Source organism: Gymnoscopelus microlampas (genome assembly GCF_963454915.1).
Source record: "Gymnoscopelus microlampas genome assembly, chromosome: 2".
Taxonomy (NCBI): domain Eukaryota; kingdom Metazoa; phylum Chordata; class Actinopteri; order Myctophiformes; family Myctophidae; genus Gymnoscopelus; species Gymnoscopelus microlampas.
Window position 1 is genome coordinate 37,839,482 of NC_139939.1, and position 7,301 is coordinate 37,846,782.

The following is a 7,301-nucleotide window of genomic DNA, read 5'->3' on the forward strand; positions in this document are numbered from 1 at the left end:
GATTTAATTATCATGTTGGTCACCGTGTAACTACAGTTTAAAATAATAAATGACACTCCTGTTGTCAGCCTGTAAAAAAAAACGCTATTATATAGGGTTCCTGTCTTGATTTAAAACATTCCTTGATTTTTAAGTTATTGAGTATTTTTTAAGGGATACACAACAAGCTACTTCGTGTTATATTTAATAATCTATTAATTTAGAGTACTTTTGAACATTTCATTTCCAGCAACTTTACTTTATATAAGTCGTCTCGGTCGGTAGGTCAGTATGTCCTGATAACACCCAATGAATGGTCTGTTAAAAAGTAGGTCAGTATGTCGCCTACTTTGCCCATTCAATGTCTGATAAAACGTGATAATGTCCCATTCAATGCATTGATAGCATCCGAATCAGGTGCCCCCATTACTGTACATTCACTTTAGGTGTAGGTGTGGGACAATATGTATCGAGGTTGGGGGGGGTCTCACCAAACAGATGAAAAATAATTTGTCAGGTGCATTTCATGACTTAAGTATTCACTTAGTGTCGGTTGCTTGGGTTGGCTAACAATGTAATGGCTGAATGAAGACAAATTGTGATGCGCAGTGATTATAAATGTGCAATAACAATAATATTTGACTCATAATAGGTATACTGTTAGTCTGGTATACTGACTTATATACTGACATTAAATTGTCAATTGAAACAAATAAAACGCAGGTTAAATGAGTGTCCCGCTACATTAATGTTTCCCTCTACTTCTGTAGTGACATTTTCTGGGCAAGAAAGTATGCAATGCCTTGAAGTCATTTTATTTTTCTAGTTTAGATCTCTCCAGTTAAGCCATGCTAATTACCCTCACTTTACTCTGCGTGCTAAGCTTCTGCTTTCTTAACCCCCACCCATCCCTGGTTCTTGGCGCTCTCCCTCAATACACCCACCCTCGCTATCCCCCGTGCCCCTGGGTGGCACCGTCAGGCCTACAGGCGTGCCGCGGCAGAGACACGGTCGTTTGTCTTCAGACCGCACCGGCATATGGAGAGGTCTGGCACGGCACAGATGTCCGCTAAGTGCTGATGAAGAGGGGCTGAGGAATGGATGGGGTTGGGGCTGGTCGGGGCTGAGGCTGCAGAGAGGCTCTGTGTTTGGTGCTGCTGGCGCCTGGTACGGTACCGCTCCACCAGCCTCACAGACCCACTGCAGCTCTGGTGTGAACTTAGACTGGAATGGAGAGAGACAGAAAGGAGTGGTCAGGGATATTCGTGTGTGTGTGTGTGTGTGTGTGTGTGTGTGTGTGTGTGTGTGTGTGTGTGTGTGTGTGTGTGTGTGTGTGTGTGTGTGTGTGTGTGTGTGTGTGTGTGTGTGTGTGTGTGTGTGTAGATAATGAGGACAAATGTCTGTTTTCTGTCTCTATATAAAACCTATGCCTACATTTTTTATATCCAACCAATTGGATGTATTCACACTCTTTCTGAGGTGTAAGTGCATGTTTGTTTGTGTGGGAGCCTGGGAGGTTGAGCAAGTGAGCAGCATACAGTTAATCGCTTTGCCCTTTGTAGCTGCTATATCATTATCATCACGTGGTAGAGGTTTGACATGCTTTGTAAAGCATTTTAGTGTGAAAATGTCAACCTCTGTAGTATTCGAATCCCTCCTCATTGTATTGCAATTTCTCGATTCAAATAAAACATCTACACATTACATATAATTATAGTCTGTACAGCATGTCTATTAGATGTGTACAGTATATTACAGTAGTATACCTACATATATTTACAGGACGTAAAGCATGTCTATTAGATGTGTGCAGCATTATAATAGCCATATGTATGCACAGTACAGTAAGCATGCAGACATGAGCGTGAGGGTAAGTGCATTTCACCAGGCCAGGCTAGTGGGTGCTGCTTGGTGGAGAGACAGAGAGAGAGAGAGAGGGAGGGCGTGGTGGACTAGAGATGTAGCATAGAGAACAGGCGGAGAGACTGAACAGCGGCATAATTCTCAGCTTAAGGCCAACAGCTTCAAAGTGTTGAATCCTCTGGGGCCGTCCGGCCCAGGCTCTGAAACTGTCAATGGCAACTTACTCCTTGGATATCACGGCAAAGACTTCAATAATGACATCACCTCGTCACCGGGGTAGACAGAGGGGTGGGGGGATGGGGTGACAGGAGGCCAGCTTTCGGGGTTCGAACAGGGGCCCCTTTCAGAGCACTTTGAAGTCCCACTTGACGAGGGTTTTGCGGCTCTGCCCCGATAGCGGCCATGTTGTTATTCTCTCCGATTGGCCGACAGAAGCCACCGGGGTGGCTTATCAGATTTATCAGGGCTTAACGCTTGACGTTAGGAAGGTGTGCGTGTGTGTGTATGTGTGAGTGTGTGTGTGTGCGTGCCGCACATTTGGTTGTGTGTGTCGAATGTGGGAGGAGGAGCAGGGTGAATAGGGAAAGGGTCATTCCCTCCAACAATCCACCCGTCCCAGTTAATTTGGACAGCGCCCTGGGGGTCTGGGAGTGACGGGCCTAGACTCTACCTCATCCCCTCCTTACGAGTCCCAGGGAGCTGAGCTCAGCAGCCTCCCTCCAAGGAATCTCCTTCATCCCCTCCTCCAGAGGCTGTCCTCTGGAGAGCATCGCTCCCGACGAACCTCCTCCGTCCTCCTCATTAGATATATTTGTTTCCTCCCTCTTGTCTTTGGATAACGTTGTTGTGGCATCGGCCGTGTAGCTAAATTAAATCTGACAGAGGCGTATTTATCTCTGCTGTGCAGGACCTACTGTATTTTATACCGGAGTGATCAAATTCTTTCACCGCCTAATACCCCAGCCTGCCTGTGTCCAATTGGTACTGAGAACACCGCAAGCTAATAGGATGTGGATATGTTACCTTGAATCGCGGGCATTTCTGGAGAAGAAAGTGCACACCGCAATCCCCGTCTCTGTCAGATTTCCCGAGCTAAGGTTTCAGACATCCGACTTCAAAAGCCTTCTTTTCTAATGAGTGGAAAAACATCGCTGCTCCTGCACGACATTAAAAGAGTGCCATTTTTTCTCCGCTTCTTTTCTCTTTTTGTTACTGTTTCACAAGCCCATTCCCTTCCAAATGTTAGCAACTCATTTTCACCTCCAGCACAAACAAACAGTGAAGTATCGCCCGTTGTAGCTGAGTATCAAAGGCAGCATTTGTTAACAATAAAACGCTGGTTTGACATCGCTCCAAGACAGATTTGTGCTCGCACATGCGGGCCAACAAATTTTTTTATGCCCCAGAAATCAAAAAAGGGCGTGAGGGAGTGAGAGCGTGAGAGAAAGAGAAAGATGGCTGAAAGAGAGAAGAAAGGTAATATATGAAGCATGTTCAGAGACTTGCCAGGCAAAGTACAATACCTCAGTTTTATTTAATTGCTGAATCGTTAAGGCTTTGTTCCTCGCGCTGTCATATTTTGAGTTAGATATTTTTTTTTCTTTTTTGCTTCCCCTTCCAGTTTGATAGGCACTGTGTTGTTTGGAGTACTAGGCCCCTATTAAAAGCATATCGAATTTGGGACGCCCTTGCCAGCCTCCGTAACAGATATGGAGAATCGATAAGCGCATCACAAGGCTGTGACAGAAACCCCCCGCCCGCTCATCACGCGCACACACACACACACACACACCCCCACACACACACACACACACACACACACACACACACACACACACACACACACACACACACACACACACACACACACACACACACACACACACACACACACACACACACACACACACACACACACACACACACACACAGACGCACACTCCCTTCTCCTGTCCTAGAGGATGGCAGTGTGACAACGGGCTTTGCTAACGCTCCTGAGATCACATCTCGAACGGATCACATGATCTATCGGGTGACAGTCATTAGTGGGCCATCTCACCCACAGTACATTTGAACTGTGTTTGGTCCCGGCCTCCATTGATTCTGCGAGAGACGTTGGCACTGCAGTCTGCAGTTCCTCGGTTGTTTGTTCTAATGCTTTGTTTTGATTTGAATTCCTAAAAAGTCCCATAGTCTAGCACTAGCAACCTGTGCTCTATTTAGTTATTTGAAACATCTGCACTACATTCCCACACAGCAAAGTTACGGGTCAATTTTTAGGACTCCTAAGGGACCCAAGAGTTAAATTAACACTCTGCATATTGCTGTTCAGTCGTATACAGTGCCTCCACAATTCTTTACCGATGCTATTTTTCTTTTCTTTTCTTTTTTTAAGTTTTGTCCTGATGACATTGCTGTGAGGACACCAAAGTCTTAAGGCAAATGAGTTTGTGCAAGACAGGGTAATATAGGTTATGCATGAGTTTGTATTTATTAGTGAAAATCCCCCTGACAGTGCCACATTGAGGCTGGTGCTTAGGAGTATCAGGTTGAGACCTCAATTAGATCCAGCCAGCCAAAATATCTCAGCTTGTTATAGTACACTTACCATGTAGACCCACACTCAGCTGAGATGTTTGGTTCGGATATGGTTTGGATATGACTCATGGCCTTTAAAGGCATTTGGCAGATGCTCTTATCCAGGGTGACAGTGTTTTCCTCAGGATGGAATTATAGTCTTTGGTTGGGATTGAATTTGTGATGTTGGATGATAACCGGGCTGTCCTCCTCTAGGCCGCCTTGCTACCCAGTGTGACCCGTGTTGCATCCCTCACCTTTCCATCTCTGTTCTCTTCCTCCACGGCGTTGTTCAATAAAACAGAAAATATGCTGTGAAACTCAATGGAATTACACTGCTGTAGGTTGTGAATGCCACACATACTGAACACTCTAGATTTGACTGTGTACCATGAACTGTGTCTATCTCTAAGCCCCTCAGCCTCAGCACCAATACCATCTAGGGGTAAAAACGTAAGAATTCTCCCCCCTCAGCTTGTTGTTCCCAGGTGGAGAGAGCGAGAGAGAAAGAGTGAGAAAGACAGAGAGAGGGATGTGTGTTGTGTGGGGGATGAAAAGAAAGCGAGTGGTGAGCGGTAGGGATTTGTTGGAGTTCAGGACGCGCTGTGTGCCTGTTGGCAGCTTGTTGGGCCAACATTGTTTGACGTTCCACCCCCTGTGCGTTTGTGGGCCTTTGAGGGCTTTATGGATCGTTGTGACTCTCCCGCCAATCGCTTCCAGATGCCGCCGGTGTGGGAACGAATGAGGGGGGGGGGGGAGGGGGGGGGGGGTAGAGAGAAATAGGGGAATAGAGTAGAGAGAAATAGGGGAAAGAGGACCAGAGTGAAGAAGCGTATCCAGGTGTGACCCCCACACCCCTCCTCTACTGTCCAGGATGTTCTCCATCGATTTGTGTGTGTGTGTGTGTGTGTGTGTGGGGGGGGGGGGGTCTATTACAAACACAAACAAGTGAAGGATTGGAGTTTACTTTAAGACACTGTCAGAAAGGTGTGAGAGTCAGGAACATAGAAACACGCACGCACGCTTGCACAGACACACACACACGCAGGCAGGCATGCACGCACGCACGCACACATGCATGCAAAAACACTTACTGTATTCTGTTTTGTTATTTTGCCACTTTTTAACTACTCAACTGCTCTCAACTCCTAAACTCATACACTTGCAAGTAGCCCCTGTGTACGCCCTCTGCCAAGGCACGGAGTTCATGGTTTGAGTCGCGTTGTTCAGCACATTTGCTGCTGGCACCGACCGGGTCTGACATATGGCAACACTCTTGAGTCTCCGGGCCCCGGTGTTTGGGGCTCCGACCAAAACCTGCCAGCCAGCCAGCCAGTCAGCCATCCAGCCAGCCAGCCTCTCCAACAGTGGCCTACTTTAAGGAAGGAAAATCGTCAGCAGGCCCCCTTTAAGGTCCCAAAACCACAAGCACTGATAAATGTCTGCATTTCTCAACATAATTACCTTCAATCCGGTGTCCCTTTTCCCCCAACTGAAAAAGAACAGGGGTGGGGGTGGTGGGAGTGCAGGAAGGAAACAATAGCACCAGGCTTAGAACAACAACACACCGACCAAGCTAACCTGTAAAACAGAAATGTTCCGAACGTCAAGTATGCTGTAAGTATGGTTCTGCTTTGAGCGGTCAAAAAAAAAAAAAGGGTTGCTTGTGGGAAGAGGTAGGGCTGAGTTCAGCAAATGTGCTTTTCATTTAGAGGAGAAAGGTAAAATACGAGGGAAAGAAAAAAATCGTATTGGCAAAAAAATGTTTTCAGTTTGAAATTCTATGGTCTGTGAGGACAAGCAGGGTTGGATGTCGATTGCCTAAGAGCAACATCCAGTTATTGCCTATTATGATTATATTGTTTGTGGTAGTGTGGTCACTGCAGGTAAGATGAACCAAACAGTAATACTGCCTGGAAAACATCATAGAAGATTAAAAGAAGGTTTGTGAGTCAAGTCACAATCATATTCTTTCAAAAGTGTTAATTTATTGAAGTTCTAATATCAGGTTAAATTCTAATTTAATATCCAAGATCAGAGTGAATCTACAGGGGCCACTTATAGGTGAAACGATAGAACAATTCACCAGCAGATCCATAATTCAATCATTTCGAATTTGTGAATTAAATTGAAACATATCTGAATAAGTGCAATACAAGGCATTTTGGAAACCCAAATAGAGGGGGTGGAGACCCAAAGTTTTGGTTGTGGGAAGATTCAAATGGATCCAGACATTTTTTGGGGAGAAACAAGTGATAAATAGCTTCTGACTGGAAAATTATAAGCAGCTACGCTATGCTCTTCAAACCGCTGCAACATAAGATTGGTTCAGGGAAGGGATTTAGGCTTAATAGCCTGAAAAATATGACAACAATATGGCAATATGGTAACAATACTCTTCAAAATCAACTTCTTAAATTGTATTTTCATTTAAAATGATTTAGATTTAACTGCTATGTCTTTTCATCGTCTGTTTAATTCAAGCAGCAGAACCACTGCGTGATATTTCTCACAGTGGCTGATGAAACTGCCATCGTGGATGGTACACTTTCCTCTCAAACCACTGATCTGCAAAACAAACACGAGCCACCCCCACCTGTGCCTGTCTTAAAAGGGGTGAGGGCCCCTGTTAACCTGCCCAGACAAGGGCCACCGACTCGGCCCCTTCCCATTCCCCGCCTCGCCGTCTCTCTCTCTCTCCAGATTATTTCCACTGAGTCGGGTGACTCTCCTGTGCCACTGATAAGAGCACAGCAGGGAGGTGTTGAGAGGGTCAAACCACAAGGGGAATAAGAAAAAGCAAAAACCTTGTAGCAAATATAAGCTAGGAAAAAAATATATATATTTTTTTATTATCCCCGGAAAAGAAGTACTTTATCCTT